This window comes from Cavia porcellus, unplaced genomic scaffold (assembly GCF_034190915.1).
Source record: "Cavia porcellus strain 051 isolate PalLab524CR breed Dunkin Hartley unplaced genomic scaffold, mCavPor4.1 scaffold_11, whole genome shotgun sequence".
Lineage (NCBI taxonomy): Eukaryota > Metazoa > Chordata > Mammalia > Rodentia > Caviidae > Cavia > Cavia porcellus.
The window spans coordinates 55,919,663-55,940,639 of NW_026947494.1; the positions used below are offsets into that span (position 1 = coordinate 55,919,663).

Genomic DNA, 20,977 nt, shown 5'->3' on the forward strand with positions numbered 1-20,977 from the left:
AAATGTTGCTTAAATGTAAAATACTTCATCAAACCAGATGAGAGAAATGGTTTTCTGGGCAGTTGATTCCAGCAGCACAGCTCTAGCACAGTAAGTATCCCATAGAAACAATTACATTTAAATCAATCAAATGTGCATTTGCCATAAAAACATTTGCTTTACAAGAATTGGGTTCAGACTGTGTTCGCTAGCAATGTGTCTTCTTGTCCTAAAAATGAGACTTAAAAGTCACCCTTGCCTGTTTGAAAGTAGTACTATGTTTAGGAAAACATGAGCCAGGACAGCTGGAAGCCAACAGGGACGCTGTCCAAGGGGCATGCAAAGAAGTCTGGGATTGCCCAGGTGGCAAAATAGGGGCTCAATTTACAGCCCCGGTAGGGCTGGACAGTTGAAGGGCACAGGCTTCCTCTTTAGATGAAGTCATTGTTTCTAGAAGGTGACTCCTATGTGCTTGAGAGAGTCTTAGTGTTTTTTTCTAGCTTGAGGCTTCATGCAGCTGAAGCGGGATTAACTGCTGATTAGCCAAGACTTGCTGACTAGGATCAGCTCTGTTCAGCAAAATCTTATTCTTCCCATCACATCCTCATATTCAGTTACTCCAGCTAAACAGTATTTGGGTTGTGTCTGCCAGATGGCCAGCCTTCTTTTCTCCAGAAGAACTGTTCATTAAAGTAGATTAGGGAGAAAAATACTTGGTAGGAAATGTATAAATAAATGAATATCTTATTATATCTACATGCTATTCTTTGAAGATCTCTTACAGGAAATGGAAAAGTACACAAATACTATTCAGCACGAATTCTTGCTGTCTTCAAAGCAGAATAGGCAGACAGTATGCCAGACTGCCAGCATCTTTTGATACCACACCACAAACACAGCAAGTGGCATAGGAAATTCTTGATTTAGTTGCAGTTTGAACTTGATGACACTTGATGATCTTGTCCATTGTCATAGTTCAAATGGTTTGCCTTAAAAAAGTATTATTCTCATTTGATTTGTTAATGTATATTTTGTTTTCACATGGCTTCATTTAAGGGCCTCTGTTTCCCCCCAGTACAGGATGAAATGTAATTTGTATGAAATCCAATGAGAGAAGAACTAGGACAGAGGCTAGATTTAAATTTGTTTTTCAGAAATTTGTTTATGGTACATATTACATTGAAGCTTCTCATCTTGTTATTTGATGGGTTATGGACGAGCAGTGTTTTCCAGGTTATTTGTCCCAATCAATGGCTTAATCACAACAATTGGAGGACATGAGAGATTGTCATTTATTTGAGAGCAGAAATAAGAAAAATAAAAGAAAAACAAAATGAAGTGCTCAGGGAGAAAAGATGCTTTGAAGGAAAAAGATGATATTGCCCTGCAAGAACCAGAGGACAGTGGCTTCACAGTCAATTAGTATTGTCCTTTTCTGTCTGCTTCGTGGTTTACTCAGGTGGGCCCACTTTACCTCACGCTGGAAGACTGGCATCAGGTGCCATGCTCATCATGGTGTTCTCATATCAGAAGATGGGTACCTGGTGTGGGGCTTGGCTTGCTCTCGGGTCAGGATCAGGTGTTGCTGTTCTGCACTGCAGTTGGTAAGTTTCCGTGGTTGGTAAGTGTACGCAGTGGTTCTGGTCCTGTTGCACATTACCATGCTCTGGCCTCATGCTACAGTCTTACCATATACAATTAAAATATATTGCATTTCTGATTAGAGGGGATAGATTTTTACATTTTCAATTAGCGACAGTGAAATCCTGACGTTAGGTCTGTGCACAGTTATGGTGAGTACATCCATGCTTGACCACCTGCAAATTAATTCTCACTGCAAAAAAATGAGCGAATTTAGTGGTGTTTGAATTTTCTTTGAGTAAAGAATTCTGACTGATCATATTTACTGATTCCATCCTCTGATTTACACTTTTAAATTACGTCCAAGTAGGGTTGTAGAATATTCAGGAATCAGACTAGAGATACAGGTACAAGCCCCAAAGGAAACAAAACTTCTCACAGCCAATAAAATTGGCTCTGGAGGCAAAAAGGCTTGGATATAAATCTCATTCTACAACTCATTATCTCTGTGATCTTGAGTGAACTGTTTAACTGAATTTTATCACCTATAAAATGATGATTTAAGTAATATCTAACATCATGGAGAATTAATTAGGTGGAGATACAGTTCTAAATATTTACATGGATCTCAATTATTACCAATAATTTAAGAGTGTTGCTGGGGATGCATATCAAATAACCTATGGATGTTAGCAGCTGCCAATTTCTGTGATTGTGTTTGTTGCTTTTATCATCACCACTGCTTAGATGAGGCAGCTTTGGAGGTCAAGGACTCCTGGGTCCTCATTGAATGAGTCTCTCACTACTGTACTTTTTTCTACTCCAGAAGGCCAAGAATATGTAAGGCCTTTTTGTTTTGTATTTTTAAAATGTGGTAAGGAGAGAAATAGTTTGTAAACTCTATTTGGCATTGTGAGCATGTATTTACCAATTTGAGAAAGTATCCCAAGGTTGCCAGTTTTATGAACATTATACAATTATACATTATACATTAACCTCTTTCTACTGTTGTTTACTTTAAAGAGAAAATATAAACAATAAAAACTAATGATACAGAATTTTAAAACAAGATAATAGGAAATTAACAATGGTTAATATATTACATATAATTAACTTTGAAGTAGTTGAGTTTATAAGACTTAGGTATGCATAATTTATCAAATAATATAAGCACAAACGGTTTTTTCAATGAACTAAAAGAAATCCATAGTATAACTATCTTAGCGATTTTTTTGTATATATATATATATATATATATATATATATATATTTTAATCTTTCCCCTTCCTTTTCTCCTTTCACTCATCCCAGTTATCTCCCCGTACTACACATTTTACCTTTGTTTTGCTATATTGCATCTTTAGTTCTCTAAAACTAAAGTAGAAAATATTAATACATGGATGTTCTGTCTTCCTTTTGTAGGAAGAAAAAGGACTCATGGGGGCTGGGGGTTTAGCTCAGCGGCATAAGCGCCTACGTTGTGAGTTCGATCCCCAGTACCAACAAAAAAGAAAAAGAAAAAACAAAATCAACAAAGGACTCATCACTCTTGAAAATGTATGTGTACAATTTAAAAAAATTTTTAAAACAAGTGTATTAGTACATGTTTCCAGTACAACATAATGTCTCCATTCATTGTGGGGAGGAAGTACAGGGATATAGTGTCTCAGTTCTTTTTATTTCTGCTTCCCCTTTAGTTCTCTTCCATGTAGGTCAAGGGGATAAGCTAAATGTAATTTAGGATATGAAAAGAAGGGCTTGTGGCTTCCTCCTTTCCTTACCATTTTCTCGTGTAGTAAGGTGCCTTGAAAATTATCCATTAGAGACCGTCCTTCTTTCTTGCTGACCTGACTGACTACGGGTCAAGAGGACTTCATATATGCACACGTGTATGCATGTACACACACACACACACACACACACACACACACACACTCACGACTCACACCACTTAGGTTTATTTTGTTTTTTTGTTTTGTACGGGGGATCAAACTCAAGACCTCGTATGCTGCTGAGCTAAATCCCTGGCTCATCACTTAGTTTTTTAAAATAACAAATTATTGTTGGAATATTTTAAACATTACTTTAAATGGAAACCCTGCATGATAGAAAGGGAAAATGATCAACAAGGCCTTTCATATTCAGGTTCAAGTTATTGTACTCTGGGTAGCAAAAATAAATAAATAAAAATAAAAGTGAGAAACTTTTATTAAAAGACTCCTTTTTAATTATTTATTTTAATTTTTTTTTTACTATTTTTTAAAAACAATATAATCATACTAGAAGTGTTTCCAGGTTTCATTTTGTCATTAGTTACTCTAATGTTTAATTTATTATCAATTTGTCATCCTCATTTAAAAAGTTCTATTAATAGTATCTGTTTGCATATTCTTCAATATGGAGTTATGGAATTCAAAGCCCTTTTTTTTTTAAACTCGGGATCAAACTCACGACCTCCTGCTTGCTGGGCAGGAGCTTATGCCGCTGAGCTAAATCCCCAACAAAGTCCTTTTATCTTGATTGAAGCAATAATAAATTAACCTATACTTCTTTGGCAAGGAGTTTCTTGTGTCCAACTGAATTCCATTTGCAACCCAAAATGGTTTTCTTCAGGTGCTTCTAGAGGGACCCTTTGCTCATCTGTCTTCTATTCCTGCTTTCATTCCTGCTCATCCATTTTTTTTTTTTTTTTTGATGTGAACATCATTTTTAGATGGATGACTTCTCTGGATGTATTTTTCTTCTGAGTTTCAGTGTCATGTCTCCCTTTTCTGGATAATTTGGTTGTCCTCCCTTCAACTTGGTACATTTAAAATTAAGCTCATGTTCTACCTTGGGTTTCCATATTTCTTTTCAACATGCTTTCAATCTTGCTGTAATTTATGCTTTCAGTTGCTTTCCTTTCCATCCCTAATATACATCACTCAGGGATTAATCCTACTGACACTTCTGCTCCACATCTTTCTCCTCTTCTTATTTGTCAATTTCCATATGCCCCAGACCTTGACCCTACTCTTCTCGTGCCTGGGTGATAGCAAAGATTGCTTAAATGGTCTTCCATTTACCCTCACTGACTATTTTCCATTTGGCTAATCTGTACCTTAAGTATGGAACTGTGCCTTACAACCTTTGTATTCCCAGAAGAGATGCTTCTGCAACATAGCATTCAAATCTCATTTTTGTAAAGGACAGAAGGTCATTTTTGACATTTACCATATGGCTCTAGTTAGAAATTTGAAACTAAATATTGCATGGACTTCATAATGAAATGACAATTAGACCGGTTAAAGTCTCTGATTACGGATTATTCTGTTGACTAGGAAGATCTCTTTTGTTTCAGTTTCTAAATTTCTTAGCTCTAAACTTCCATGATTATGGTAGAACGAGCAGAGTCTATGCGTATAGCACAGTATGGAAAAGATGTATTGTTTAGGCTAATGCACAGTCTTTTTGTTTGAGGAATTCAGTATTAAAAATGAGCAAGGGCATCTTTTGTCCTAGTTTTTTCTTACTTAAAAGATTTTAATATGCAGTTGTAAACCCAACTGTGAAAAGAAGATATAAACTTATGAAATTTAATTTTAAGTATTTAAACAAAAAAATTCATTCTACCAAATGGACTTTTAAAGAAATTGGAGCAGAAATGTCTGAAGTTGACCAACAGTGGCTCTTAGTCCTGTTAGGATGCAAATAGTTTATTCTGAGGAAACACCTACACGCCTCTTAACCAATTTTTCTTCAGTGACAAAACTTGGGAAAAGATACATGTTTAATCTTGAAAAATATTTTTCCAGAAACATGACATCTATGCTCTGGATGGAAAATACTATAGTTCTGCTATGCCACTTATAGATGAACTTATTATAAGATTTTCATTTTTTTATTATCAAAGAAAAACAACAAACTCCAACATCACCACATCAAAATCAAAAAGAAACCCAATGTTTTTCTTATACTGGTTTGGTTCCATGTTTTCTTGAGTTGCTTGGACTGATAAAATGAGTGCTCTTATTTTTTAGCTTACTGTTCTACACCTCATCAGTAATTTTAAGGGTACAAAGTGAATTTATTTATTTTTGTTGAATATAATGGACAAATAAAATTATACATTCAAGGTATACAACATCGTGTTGTGAAATGATTACTACAATCAAGCTAATTTACATATTCATTACCTTCCATGCTTAGAGCAGATCTTAATTTGCTCGGCTTAGAATCATCTTAAAATAGCACAAGTCAAAAAAAAAAAAAACTCTTCAACAAAAAGAAAAATATGCTTGATATCTTCCAAAGACAGATTATCACAGTTTGGTGATAGGCAATTTATTGTTATCTTTATACATTATGATATCTTGAATATAAAATTTGGCAGTACCATAATTACTGTTTTATAACCTATTTCACAATTCAGAGTGTTTGCACGTATTTTTCATTGTGAAAGGAACCTTGCGAATGTTACTGAATATAAATCTTCAGTGATCATTCTTAGTTTATTTTTACACTGTATGGAAGTTTTAATTGCATCTTATCTTGAAGCTAAGAGAATCAATGGGAGTAGCTCACTCCAAAAAGGTAAATTTCTATGCTATATGGCAAATATCACCTGAGTAAATTCTTAAGAAATCCAGGCCATCTTAGTGATCTGAAACTACATTCAAGAGTAGTACGTGTATTTATTTTCTATCCAAGTCATTGTATTTTTGGTTTGTTCCCCAATTCTACACCAGACACAATTTTCACTCATGTTACCAATAACTTTCTAAATTGTTAAATGCAGTGGACATGTTATGTGATTAACTATTGGTGGTAACTGTTCCTTCTTTTTGAAGTTTACTTTGTAGTTTCATGTTCTTGTTCTCCTGCGACTCTTTCCATCCCCTCCAAGTGCTCTTTCCCAGCCCGGTTTGATGGTTTCTACTCTTTCTAGGCAGCATTTTTTGTAACTATTTGCTCAATCTGGGCACCTTCCTGGTCTTACTCTACATTCCTCCTCTAGACATACTTATTATTTATAGATGGAGTTTGAGTGTATAGAAAATATAACCGAGATATTAATTTTGTTTTGCATGCTTTAATTAAACATGTTGGGGGGAAAGCAATCAGCCCTGAGCAAATTTTAAAGTCTAAGTAATCTGGATACTGGAAATTAACTCTGATTCAAATCCAATTGAGGAGCAAGGTTGAGCAAATTTCTGTTTTCTTCATTAGCAAGAAATGCTAAGGCATTGCAGGGCATATTGTGGAAAGCAACTGATATGATGTCTTCTTTTATCCATTTTTGATTAATTATGCTAATGGCTGGGGCTCCAGGAAGTAAGTTACTGCTCTTCAGCATGGCTTAAAAATGTTACTCTAAGAACTAGTTTTGAATTGCTAGGCAGAGGCAAACTATGGATAATGATGTCTATTTCTGTGTGTAGAAAAGTTATCCATGCAAATTGAGAAGAAAAATTCATTGAGTGGTCATGGGAATTGACTCTTAAGTGTAAGAGAGATGGCTTCTAATTAAAGACTTTAGAAATAGAATTTAAACCAATGTAATTCAACTGTTCATAGCTGATACATTTTAGTGGGTATACCAGCATTTTGAAATACTGTCCTCTAGTATTTTGATACATTGTAAAGTGTTCCTCCTATTGTTTTTTCTCCCATTGGAACTATAGAATGTATGTTTATTTTTTTCTTTATTTTTAAAAGAGCAAATTAAAACAACATTGAGATTACATCTAACTCCAGAAAGAAGAATTGTCATCAAGAAATCTACTGATAAGAAATGTTGGCAGGGCTGTGGGGAAAAAGGAACACTTCACTGTTGGTGGGAGTGTAGACTGGGGGAGTCACTATGGAGAATTCTCAGAAGACTAGGGTTGGAGGTTCATTCAATCTCAGCTATTTCCCTCTTCGGTATTTTCCCAGAAAAACTGAAAAGGTCATGTCACAGTGATATATGCACCTATGTTTATAGCAGGACAATTTGTAATAGCTAAACCTTGGAGACAACCAAAATGGTCACCAACCGCAGAATGGATGAAAAAGCTGTGGTATTTTTACATAATGGAATATTACTCAGCTATAAAAAGGATGATCTTGAGGCTTTTATAGGTAAACGGAAGCAACTTGAGTCTATACTCATAAGTGAAATAAATCAGACTCACATTTATAAATATTGTATTGTCTCTCTAGTGTAAAAAATAATAATAATAAAAAACTGGAAGAGTAATAAGATCCAAAATGCGCAGTACATATTGAAATAATGAAACGGAAAGAAAGTGTTCAAAAGGGCAGAACTACTGGGATGGGGGAAAGGAAAAGAGGAAGAAAGGAAAAGATTATATGTATGTTGGAAAACATAAATGTATGCATTGACATATATGTTAGGTGAATAACTACTAATCTCTCTTAGTTCATCAAAAAGAACAGTTTGTACTGTCATTGTTTGATTGATCACTTTGTATATAGATTTTGTAACCTGAACAACTAGTTCTGAGATAACCATGTGCACTATATTAACCAGTGTTAATTCTCTACTTCTTTGAAATTCTGTATTATTTCTATTCCCAAAAAGCAAAACATAAAAAAAAAGGATAGAAATGATAGAGAATTTTAAAAAGTAGTAAGAAAGCAATACTAGCTAATATATTGCATATTGTTATCTTAGAAGTAGTTGTTCAGGTTACAAGATCTAGTATAAAAATGATCAAACACTCACACAATGACAGCAGAGTTTCTCCTCCCTTCCTATATTTCCCTTTCTCCAGTGCAACTGGCATGTGAAATTTTTGGCAAGTTAGTCAAAGTGGAAATATTAATGTGTGAAAAATAGTACCATTATTCTTGTTTTATTTTAAAGAGAATAAGACAAAACAGGGCATAACAGAGCAGATCAGAACAGAACAATGGAAGCAAAACAGTATTTCACCAGCAAACAACCCATAATTAATAGTAACTATCATGATGTCTCTTTCTTTGAAATAGTTGAGTATAATTTCATATACAATATGAATGTTATGTTATGTATCAAACATAACAAAATAGTATAAAAACATTCAAGAGAATGAGAGTATTACAGGGTTTCAGAACCAAATAACAGAAAACAATGGCTACTATATTATCTCATTTTCCATAGGAAATTTGTTTATACTTTCACATGTAATATAATCCAATAAGGTACAACATGATAGAGCCAATGGAAACAGAAGAGCAATAGCATGGTAGGACTTTGGAGTCAGATGATATTATATCAGTACTGGCTATTATAATGACTTGTTTCCCTCAAATTAGCTGTTCATACCATCACAGATAATAAAATCAAAAAACCAGGACAAACACATTACAACTGCGATCATTATAAGGCTTCAAAACAATGTAATGGAGAAATCATGATCACCCTAAACTCTTATGTACTCTTACTATTTCTTACACTAGGGAGACTATACAGTGTTTATACATGTGAATTTGATTTATTTCACTTATGAGTATGGTCTCAAGTTGCGCCCATTTATGAGTAAATATCTGAATGTGATCATTCTTTATAGCTGAGTAGTACTCCATTGTATAAAAATACGACATCTTTTTTATCCATTCCTCAGTTTTTGGACACTTAGGTTGTTTCCAAAATCTGGCTGTTACAAATTGTGCTGTTATAAACATGGGTGCACATATGTCACTGTGGTATGAAGTAACATTATTCTTTAGATGAAAACTTTTGGTGTGTTTATGTTGATAACACACAATAAACCAGGAGATGTATGTACATTGTCCCCCATGATTTTTGTTGTTGGAGTTGTTTTGTTTTTTGTTGTGGAGACTCTCCTCCCATGGTGACTCGTGAATGCTGTTACTCAAGAGCTCTCATTGTGGTTTGAAATCATGAACTTATATAAAGCTTTGGAACTTTCTGTTAGTATACTTTTTTATTATTTATCCTTTAAAAGGCAAACTAGGATTCTTTTATAGGCTACCCTGGTGATCTAGATACAATAACTAACATTGTTTTAAAGAGAAAATTTTGCTTAACTTTTAAATTTAAGTTTATGAATTAAATTTTAAAATATAAATCCTTAGAAACCTGTGGATTGTAAAAGACATAGAAGTCTGTATTCAGTTTGTATGGAAAACTCATTACAGGCAAAGTGTATCAGGAGGAAACAAAGTATCTACCCTGCGGAAACATGTACTCTTTATCAAGGAACCTAAAACTTTCTGAAAACCTTAATAAGATAACAATGTATGTCCGAGTACTAAATGGGTGGTATCAACTACACATGTTATTTAAGGTCAAAAACCCTTAAAGTTATTCAATTTAAAATAACATACCTCTCTTTGTCCAGACTTTCCTGTATGTAAACTATTTGCTGTGTCCTCTCATGTAACAGGGATAAGGTACACATTGAAAATGCTTAAAGATAATTTTCCTATATTGACGTTCTGAAAAAGCCTAGGGAGGTGAAAGCATGAGCCACTAATCTCAACTGTTGAGGCTGTTATTTTATATATTAACATATGGCATGTAACGAGTGTTGATCAGTGGTAGTAGGAAAGGATACCTCATGCACCATTTTTGAACAAGAGATTTTAGAAGCATTAGATATATCTGGAGAGATTTTTCTTAAGAGAAATGAATTTCTTGGTACTTTTTAAATAATGGGAAAGTTACATTTTTAGAGTAGTTTCATGTAACAGTTGGGCAGGCATTCGTTATTTTGAATTCTGTAGAGGCTGGCGGGAGAAAACCTTGCAATTGTTAGCACTGATTCCCACAACAGTTCCCCTTTGGAGTCCTCTTCATGCTTTTCAATAAAGACCTTTCTTTTTAGTGTCTTCCCTTGTGAATACAAGGAGAAGGACCTAGTATCCAAGTCAAGTTCAGCTCTCCCATCTTTCCTGAAAGTCATCCCTCTAGTAGCAGTCAACATTCAGAAAAACTATCTTTGCCTCCTCCCTGCCCCCGCAGAAAGTCTGTATTTGGTTTAGACATCTACTCTCTTCCTGAAAGGCATATGCTTTGGGAAAGGTTGTTCCACCTCCAGTCTTAGAAAGTAGATTCTGGGTAGTTTACTCAGTGGTGGCAAATCCAATTTGCTAACTAGTGACCGATTTATGCATTGGTTTGTGATACATATTTGGGCCAAAGCTATGTCAATAAAATTATTCTCTATGTATTAGGAAAGGTTTCCTTGTTCTTACAGAAAGACAAGAGAAAAATATTTCTTTCCCGCTATGAATATTGTCATCTTTTGAGTGATCCTTTTGATTAGGGATGGGCCAACGTGTGGACGAAGAGCAGAGCTTAGAGAATTCCAGAAAGACTAGGGTTCAGACTCTTTTTCTTGGGGGGGGGGAGGTAAAGATCCAGATAATAAATGTTTTAAGTTTGTGAGTCAAATGATCATGTCACAACTACTCATTTCTCCTTTTGCAGCACAAAAACAGTCATAGGTAATACCCGAATGGCATTATCTGTGCTCCAGTAAAATTTTATTCACAAAAAGATGGCAGATTGTGTTTAAACTGTGGGCTGTTCTTTGCTGAGTCCTGAAGTAGAACTCAGCTTGGTATGTGTTTAGAGTGCCCATATGTTTTTATTTCTTTATATGCAACCACATACCATTTCTAATTTTTTAAGGCAGGTGCATCTGTGGGTTTTGTTCCTTGAAGCCGGAACATCTTCCAAATCCTGGACATTAAGATCCATCACCTGTACTGTGAATACTGCTTGTGTTGCAAAAGAAAGCTCTGGGAAGTGTGTCATTGTCTTTCTTATTTAATTTACCTAAGCTTCTAATGACTCAAGTCTTAGAACTGATCAGCTACAAGCAGAACTCTAGGTTGGCAGGAGATTAGTTATTTTGGAGCAAAGGAAGCCTTGCGGAATCCCTAAATGTCACTGCGTTTGAAGAAGCTCATCTCTCTCATTCAGCTGGGCAGAGTGTGCTTTGCTGGTGTATCTTTTGGTTGGTATTTTGAAGATTGCTACCATCCTGGATGTATATGTTCTTCACCCTGCTTATAAATAACCTAGATATGATGGTATCATCACCTCGTATCAGTGTTTCTTCTGCACAGGAGATCTGAAAAAGTGAATGCAAATGAGAGAAATGGAGAAAATGCTTTTATGTGCAATCCCTTGGAAGACACATCGTTAAGATGCTGATTTAGTTCTTTGCTCTGGCTATTCAGTTTTCGTGGACATAGTGTATTCCAAAAAGTTATGAGTAAGTAGAGTTAGTGTCCGCTTGAATCATGCCTTTATATGTAAGTTTTCAGGTTTTATCATGCCCTTAATGGTAATGTGACCTATAAAGTTATAGCCAGCAGGTTCTGTGAGGACAGGATAATCAGAAAAAAATTCTTTGAAAATTGCTAGTATATTTTGTCACAGCTGTCTATGAGGCCCAATAAAAGTACACACACATTGCAGCATATGTACTTGTGCAGTGAAATTCAGAATTAATTTCTATTTCATCTAAAACCTTACTGTTGATTTCTTTGCTTGTTCCTTCTAGAAACTTTTACAGTTCTGAATTGACCAAATAGCACCAATAATATTAGTCTAGTGTGTGACTCAGAAATACAGAAACAAAAACCAATCAGGTGCTAGCCAATACTTGCTACCATATTTAAATTTGTCTTGAAATCTATTTGATGAATATAACTTAATAAATCTGAGTTTGTCCTGTATATTACTCTGTTTTTAGAATCGTTGATAGTGCCTGTGCTTATCTAGTGTAGTTTGTTTTTACCTAAGCCTTTCTTTCTGTCTCTAGCAGTTCAATATAGCTGCTTAAAAATATCTTTTATATCTATATGTCATGCTTAAATATTCCTCTAATTCATCAACATCTGAACATTTGGAAGACAGTTACAACTTTTAGTGCATTTCTCTAATATTTTTGTAATCATTTGCCATTTCTGGGTCTGTTTGTATTAATTAGGTTTTTTTCTTCACTATGAGTTATATTTTCCTCTTCTTATGCTGAAGCCTAAAACTTTTCTCCACCCCCGACTCTGGGCAATCATTGGCCTCAGTCACTTTTATTTTTCACTCTCAGAAACCATATCTGGTGCTGCCTCTGTAAGTGTGGGAAAATCTTACTTCATACATTTTATATAGGGTTTTCTGTGAAGTTATTTTAAGTGAAAGGTTACATTTGCATCCTATTATTTTATTTAGGCTCAAAGCCAATGTTTATTTTTTATAACACTATTTGAATTGTTCTAAATCACTGGTCTGATTTTTTTCATGTTTTCAATTGAAAATCTTTAGTGATAATTTCCTACCTTCAATTCAAAGTTCTGATCTTTAGTAGAGCAGCTGAAGCCCTTTATATTATGTTTCATTCAATCTTGATTTGGGACCATTAATTTTTTCCTTCCCTGTCCCACCCTGCCCCACCTCCTACCTGTATGTGCACCTTTCCATTAAATGCAATTCCTGGAATACACCACCCCTATTGTTTGATCATGTTTTTGTTTGTTTTTCCTGTGTGCATACCGCTTTCTCTTCTCAGGCTGATGAAATCTTAACCTACTCCACAAGTCCTAGTTCAAACATGAGCTCCTCTCCAAGGGTTTTCCAACCACTGCCTTGGCAAGATTTTCCTCACCAGGGTATTTCTGATCCTTACAGAGTTAACACTTAGAAATTGTATTTTGCAAATAACACACAGTAAATATGTGACTTTTAAGAACTTAAAGATTTGCACAAAATTAGACTAGATTATTACCATTGTTTCATGGATATGGCAATAGTAAGGAGATAGGACTTGCCAAATCATGCAGTAGATTCTCTAATTATTTAAGAAAAGGTCAGACTGGGACAAAGGCAGTGTCATGTGTTTTTCCTCTGTTGGAGCAGGGTCCCAAAGAGGACAGGATGACTCTGAGGTTGATACACACAGCATCTCTGTTTCTGATGGGAAACAAATGTAGATCACACATACCTATAGTCCTTGACCTAACATTGGGTAACTTTCGAGAATCAGTAACCACATCTGGTAACTTTTATGTTTGTCATATAATTTTGGAGAAAAGGACAAACTAGATTTCTAAGAGGATAAGGTTTTTTTTTTTCTAGAACGTGACAATTCTTGGATGTATCACTGTTGACATTTTTGTCTTTTAAAGAAGTGTTCCATTTTAAATATAATCATATACTTCAAACAAAACACTTGGTCTAAATTAGTTTTCTTCAGAGCATATCTGGTTTTGCGTAAGAAGCTGAGGAAATGTATTATTTGAAGTCACACACAAATATTTGGCTTTAATTTTAATTTTTTGGACCCAAAAGGAAAAGACAACAGTCTTTGTGTTTTCTAAAAAGAATACTTCATGGCTCACAGTTTGTGACAGGGTGAACTAAAGTGAGTCAATATGAAAACTCTGGTAATGCCTTTTGGAAATCCCAACAGATTAGACTCCTCAGTATAGTGCGATAAAAATTCCGATAATCAATCAAACCATCATCATGCATGAAAATGCACACAAGGAAGCTGTCATTGACAATTAAGTGATAATGATCTCATAGAAAAATACAGTGATCTTATAAATGATCTTATAAAAAAACAGTGGCATAAAAAGAACCTGTTGTCAAAATGAGCTTTTCAAAAAGCAGAAGCTGTTTCATCATCACAATTTTAAGCAGTTATTATTAGGCCAATTTAAAGCAAGTTAATAAGTGTTTGGAATTAAATATATGATATATTTGTATCCAGAGCAGTATTGTGAAGACAGGTAATTTTCCCTACTGGGAATTGAATGCGTTCTATCAGATGACAATGATACACTTCCTACATTGCATCTGCCAACTGGGACACAGATGTGAGAACTCTAGGAGCCGGACATTACTTGAAGCCGTCCCTAAGAGCAAGGCATGTGCTTGAAGGTGGGCCCTAGAAGCAGGGCATTCGCTTGAGGGTGGCCTGTTGCCAAGCCTAAGGCCCATCCTTTGAAACTGTATAGCTGTCATTTACTTCAGTTTCTAGAGGTACTTGCAACTTCACAGTGACATTCTCCTTCTCTCCAGCCTTTCCTGTATTCCTAGACTACTGTATTGTTATTGACCCTTAAAAAACACAAAACAAACAAACAAACAAACAAACACAAAACCCCCTATAAAAACTCCAGAAAAAAATACAATAAAGGGTAAAAAATGACACCGAAGAAGCAAATACATGGACTAAAGGTCAGTCTTTCTAGCATTGTTTATAACTGTAAACACCAGACTTTGCTCTAAGAATTAGGGAGAATTAGAAGTATAATTCCATATTTTCAAAATAAGCTCCTGCAATGTATCCTCTTCTGGGGACACATTTTTTGTCACTGGTTCAGCTTAATCATTTATGCCAAAAATCACAATTTGAGCATTCCTAAAATGGAGCACTAGGCATTAAAAAGTTGAGTTGGTTTTGTGGCTGAAAGCTGGTGATGACTGTGTCTGTGTCAATTTGATATGTCCACAGAAACTCAGAAGGGTTTGCTACTGAGCCCCAATCTTTGGCCCCACAGTGTCCCATACAAAACACAATTAACCATCACAGAATGGGGATGGGTTTGGTAACTCTTCTTATTAAATTCTCCTTAAAGAAGTATCTGATTTACTGTATGGAGGTACAATGGAAGGGGGAGAAGAGTGAAATTACCATCTGGTCAGTGGAGCTGGCCATTTACTAATGCATTTCTATAGAGGTAAGCAGATGTTACAGGTAAGATGGAGCTATTGACTATTACTCATTTACCCACTTGATCTTTTCTTTATTACAGATACGAGTAGTGGCTCCCTGAAAGGATCATCAACCCATGGCCATGTTATATGCAGGGAAATCGTATTCCCAAAGAGGCAAAATGTGGAACTCCACAAGGAAAGGACGAATCTAAGTCAGTGACCTTGGGCATTGTTTTTTAAACCTTTCTGTGCCTCAGTTTCTGCATCTGCCAAACTGAAATCATAGAATTTCTCCGATAGGATGTTTTGAGAACTATGTCCAATCACCTTTTCTTGAACCAGTGCAGTGTGTAGGAAACACATATAGTAAATGATAAATAATGTAGTAAACAATAAGTGCAAACTCTCGTTGTGATTGTCAGTTTTTGCATCTGCTGCTTTTCTCCATCAGTTGTTAATTCTTGGTTGGTCTTTGAAGCAGTCTTTGAAATTCCTACACCCAGGATTTTAGCCAGTTTACCTTTCATTCCGTTTCCAGGTCAATGGAACACATGTCTAAGACTTATTCTCTTGTTCTAAAAGATTGGATTTTAAAAAAATTATTATTATTTTGAAGGTAGTAAAATAACAACAGAACAAGACAGAACAAAGCCAACTGAGACACTGTAGTGAAATTGGTATAGAACTCCACAGTAGGTTACCAGGGTAACAGTAGTATGTACCATAGTATATCTCATTATCTTCACAATAGTCACAATAGTTATTCTTTCAATTAGGTATAGCAAAATCAAATGAAATACAGATCATTATAGAACTTATCAAAACAGAATATTGAATAGAGCAATACAATTACTCAGAACAAAGCAAAACAGTGGTAACAATATTTGCCTTCAAAGAGATGGTAGAAGGAAATCCTTCCTATTTGCTATATTGCATGTGGTCAGTCTCCCAAAAGATGCTCAGACCTCTGGCTCCCATTTGCTAACAGTGGGGGTGGGGGTGGGGATGGGATGTTTAATTCTCAGGTGCTTACCAGGGAAGCAAGCTGATTGCTTTGTTTTCCAGCATCTCAAGTTCCAACATGGTGTGAATCTCATCTTGGGAGATGCTGGCTGGTTCTCTCCCTGCCGCGGCCACAGCTTGCCCAAGCCATAGCTGCTTACCAGGGAGGCATGCCAGTTGCTTGGTTTCCCAGCACCCTAAGTTCCAACATGGCATGGATTTTGGGATAAAAGATTGAATTTGGAAAATAAAGAATTTAACATCTTTGTTTGGTGCTGAAAATAGCACTATTTTTTCATTTGTAATTTACTACTACTGCCCTGTGGGCCCTTTCAGCCTAGCACAAACACACTTTTTACTCAATTCACCAAATTCTGCACTTCTCCATCTTCTTACTTTGCTCAGAGTGAACTGTCTGCCTATGTCACCTTCATTCTGCTCACTCTTGTTTTGCCAGATTTACTTTTTTGAAGATTAGTTCTCAAAGTGTGGTCCTTGGAGACTTCTTTAACCACTTCCATGGCTCCATAGGCGATAATATGCCTTCTTTTTACCTTCCACAGGTAAGATGCATTATCTGAACAACTCTTTACTTTTTGTTTTTTATTTTAGTTATTTAAACACCTTTATTATTCAGTAATTCAGAGTGAATTTTTACTTAATAGAAGTTTAAACTCCTTTCACATCCACAGAGATGTGTCTAAAATTAGTGATTCAGACACACACACACACACACACACACACACACACACACACTGAGTGAATGAATAACTCCTCTTGAACATATGGGCTCATTAAGGAGTTTTCATGTGGTAGATAAATAATCTAAAAGTGCTTAACATAACTTGATAAAAGGAATAATGCAGAGAATTATTCTATTTTCAATTAGCATTATTAATAGGTAACATAGTAAAGCATTTCTGACTTGTTCTATAAAGAGCTAATTTTGGACTTGTAGATATCATAGCATTTTTGAGTTTGCTTAGAGGCACCCATCTGATTCTCTGTGGCAAGGGAAAGGGGCTAATCCAAAATGCAGATCAAGGTATTCACAGCACTGACAGCGAGCTCTGTACTCTTGGGCTTGTATTATTTTGCTTTCAGTTGTTCTAAAGTAATCTCTTTGTGGTTTAAGAGGAGTAATCAGAGACTTTGATTAAAATCTCTTTGAAATTTTAACATAATTTCCAAAGGGAAAAAATATTTCCCATTATAAGCAGGTTATAATTAGCATAATGGCACATCTTGAAGAATGAGACAATTTAGGCTGCAGAATATTCGTGAAACCTAAAATAAGAACCATCGGGAACATGGGAAGCAGTGGGATTGGAAGGCATTCACCCACTCACATACCACTGCACACACTGCCACTCACTGTGTACTCCAGTGCAGTCTTTTTGTCTGATACAAGAGTAAACTTCCTGTTGTTAGGTAGGCTTTCATGGAAATAATTCCTGAGTAGTGCTCAGTGGGCGCTGGGTAAAGATTTAAGTGACATAGAACTTAGCAGTAATTTATCCCAGTGTATTTTGAATATAAAAAAAGAAGAAAACAATTATGCAAATTTCTACTTGGGAAATAGCATCTTATTTCAAGCTTCTGGAAAAATGCACGACCTTTGACAATAATCTCAAACTTAAGCAACAAAAAAAAGTTGCTTACTAAGCAGGTTTGCTGGATTCACGAGAGATGTAATACAGCTCTTCTACATTTTTTCAGCTACTCTACATTTAAATCCCTTTTCCCTTCTTTTTAATAAAATAATCACTTTCAAGTTTCCTGCAGGAAGCTAGCATTACATTCTGAAAAATAGTCTTGACTCTTAACGTGGGTAAATAATGGAACTGATTGCAAACGTTTCAGTCAATCTACCACCAGGCATATGCTTTAAATTCATTATGTCTCAGTGGAAGAATAGTCTGCCTCACAGTGGTAGTGTTTTAATAGAATGAGAAGTGGAATTGCAGATTTTTTTCTTTATAATCCTACAGTATTCTTTTCCATAGTGAATTTTTAAAGGTCATTAAATTTTAATATGAATCATTTTTAGTTATGATCCTTTATAAAATTATCCTGCCACCAAAGTTTGTAGTCTGTAACTTTTTTTTTTTACTAGCAATCAAACTCACAACCTTATACTTGCCAGGCAGGCACTGTGCTGCTAAGCTATATCTCTGACTGTGACTTATTTTCTACAAGATTTTATTCTATTTTCCTCCCTCCTTACTGCTATTTTTATATGTTTATTGCAAAAAAAAGAATGTGAGAAATTCATATAGTCTTAAACACAAAAATTTTCAAACAACATACATTTTTCTCCTTTAAAAACATTTATTATTCAACAAAGTTTAAAGCAATAAGGTCAGACATAAAAATCCTGTTGGTTGAATTTCTATTACACATACCAAGAAGAAGGCAGGCATTTGAACTGAGGAAAACTTTCTGGCTTCATAAAATCTGATCATTTAGAAGTTAGGAGCAGCCTTTTCTTCCTTGTGCATAAGCATAGACTGTTATGAACCATATGTAGGATGATGCTGATGGTCATACAGCAGCATATATAAACCCCACACACCATTATGAAAAATTTAGATTTTTTTTTTGTTATTTTTTTGAGATAGGATCTTGCTCTATAATTTGCATTGGCTTGAGCTCACTGGGTAGCCCAGGCTGGCCTTGAACCTGTGACAGTCCTCCTGTTTCAGCCTCCCAAATGCTGGGATTACAGGCCTGTAGCACCATGCCCCACATTGACCTGGCAGTTAAAAGCCTAAATTGCCAACAGCTGCTATAGTAATTGTCACTTGCACCAAATCTCAGCAGGTGAAAAGTTGCAGTAGAAGGGACTAAACAAATTAACTCCAGTTTGATTGTCTTTCTCATCTCCTGTTTCTGTGAATTCTTTTCAGTTTCTGAATAAAAAAAGTAAGTGAAGAAAATACCACTCTTAACTGAAAACCAGAGAATCTTCATAAGTGACTAAATTGTAATAATTTATCTTCTTGTTGGATAGAGTGCACTATCCATTCTATCTAGCTTGGAACTAGAAGCAAAGGAGATGCAGATCTCTAATATCCACAGTCAGGTGATGTCTACAGCGGAACACTTGGCCTTCAGCACTGCCTGTTCCCACCACTGCGTGTATCAGACCACAGTATTAAATTCATCCTTTGACCCCAACTGTATTGGTGGTCTTTCCAATTAAATGTTTCTTGCCCACTTATGTCAAGATGACAACAAAACAATCAAGCAACTGTGAGAAATTATGGGTCACTGTCTGTTTCTTATCCATCCTGTTAAGAAGACAGAATTAGAAAAGCCATTTGTACATTTCTCCTTTAAAAATGTTTCCTGTCTGACAAAAAGTTTTATTTTATTAAAGACAGTTTTTTCAAGAATACTAATTGTGTTTTTTTTTTTCCTTGCTATTTCAGTGACAGAAGAATATTTTGTGGTCGTATTTTCTGTCAAGACAGAGAAATCAATGGAAACTGCAGACTGGCTGTAAAATGCTCTGGAACAACTGTTACAAAGAACCAAGAGATCAAGGGAAGAAAACTGAGGATACCATATATTGCAAACCTTTTTTTTTTAAAGATACGGATGAAATCTTTTTCAAGGACTAGAATAAACCTGTCCCCTTAACAGTCAATTTATTTTAATTAGTCCTCAAATGGTCTTTCCTTCCCTTTCTTTTTCAGCTATTAGTATTAATACTATTCAGAATGAAATAAAGGCCTTTAATAATGACAGTATTTCTTACTTTGATACATTGCACAATCACCCTTAATGAATGATTACACCATAGCAAGTGATGTGATTGGTTTAAACAGTATTTGAACAGCATGACTACAACTTTTCTAGGGAAAGAACGAAATCAGCTTACTGTGTCTCCCAAGAAAATGGGAAAACATTTATCTTTCTCATTCTCTCTTCCTTGTCCTTGTCTTTGTCCTTATCCTCCAAAATATATGCATGGTAGTAGTTGCTGTATAGAGTGAAGCAGTCTTTCAAAACATGAGAGGAAAGCAAAGTGACAGCTGACCACCTGAAACTGGTGGGTCTCGAAACATCCTCAGCTACCTATTCCTTCAGAGAGAAGTCAGTGACAGTGAGTATAAGTAGTTCAAAGATGTCCCACAATCACCTTTCTTACCTTTGCAGCTCTAGGCAAGAGACCGTTTTGTGGCGATTTCTGCCTCAACATAGTTAAATATCAGTAAGTGCCACTTATGTGCATGACTACTTTCCAAAAGCACTAAAACTGTGGAAATTTTTCAGACTTTATGTAAGTTACATGATCACTCTCACCTTAAGACATTCTGATCTTCAAGTGAGTTGTCCTCTGAGCCAGTGAATAGGCTAAATGTAACTTTAGAGACTGTCCGAGACTTACATATGTAGAGATGATAATCAAGCACAGAAACAAATTTTGACTCATGCAGCAATCTAGTTGTGACTCTAGTCTTGATAGAGAGAGCTAGAGCGAGCAGATTAGAGAACACACATTTGTGTGCTTCCTGCCTTTTGCCAAGTGATGTTCTGTGCTGCCTAGGACTCCGCCAGCAGGAAGGCCATCACTAGATGTGGCTTTTCATTTTGGAACAGAACCATAAATCAAAATAAATCAGTTTTCCTTATAACTTAGTCTGTGTATTGTGTTACCAGCAACAGAAAACAGAAAGAAGACTAATATAGTACATTTATACTAAAGGTATATATATATAGTCAATGGTCATGCTCAAATAGAGT

At 35.5% G+C, this 20,977-nt stretch overlaps 1 long non-coding RNA gene across 5 annotated transcripts in view; it reads left to right on the top strand.

Annotated features, from left to right (window-relative positions):
- LOC111754793 (uncharacterized) overlaps positions 1–19,977 on the top strand; it is a 190,686-nt gene extending 170,709 nt beyond the window's left edge. For 4 of the 5 annotated variants that reach the window (XR_010050528.1, XR_010050525.1, XR_002789464.2 and 1 more), the window contains 3 exons: positions 15,322–15,435; positions 16,683–16,788; positions 19,660–19,977. This is a non-coding gene — a long non-coding RNA (uncharacterized LOC111754793). Of the gene's footprint in view, positions 1–1,438; positions 1,584–15,321; positions 15,436–16,682; positions 16,789–19,659 lie in introns of all 5 variants that reach the window. The other variant, XR_010050526.1, reaches the window with a different exon arrangement.
- Positions 19,978–20,977: the final 1,000 nt, after the last annotated feature.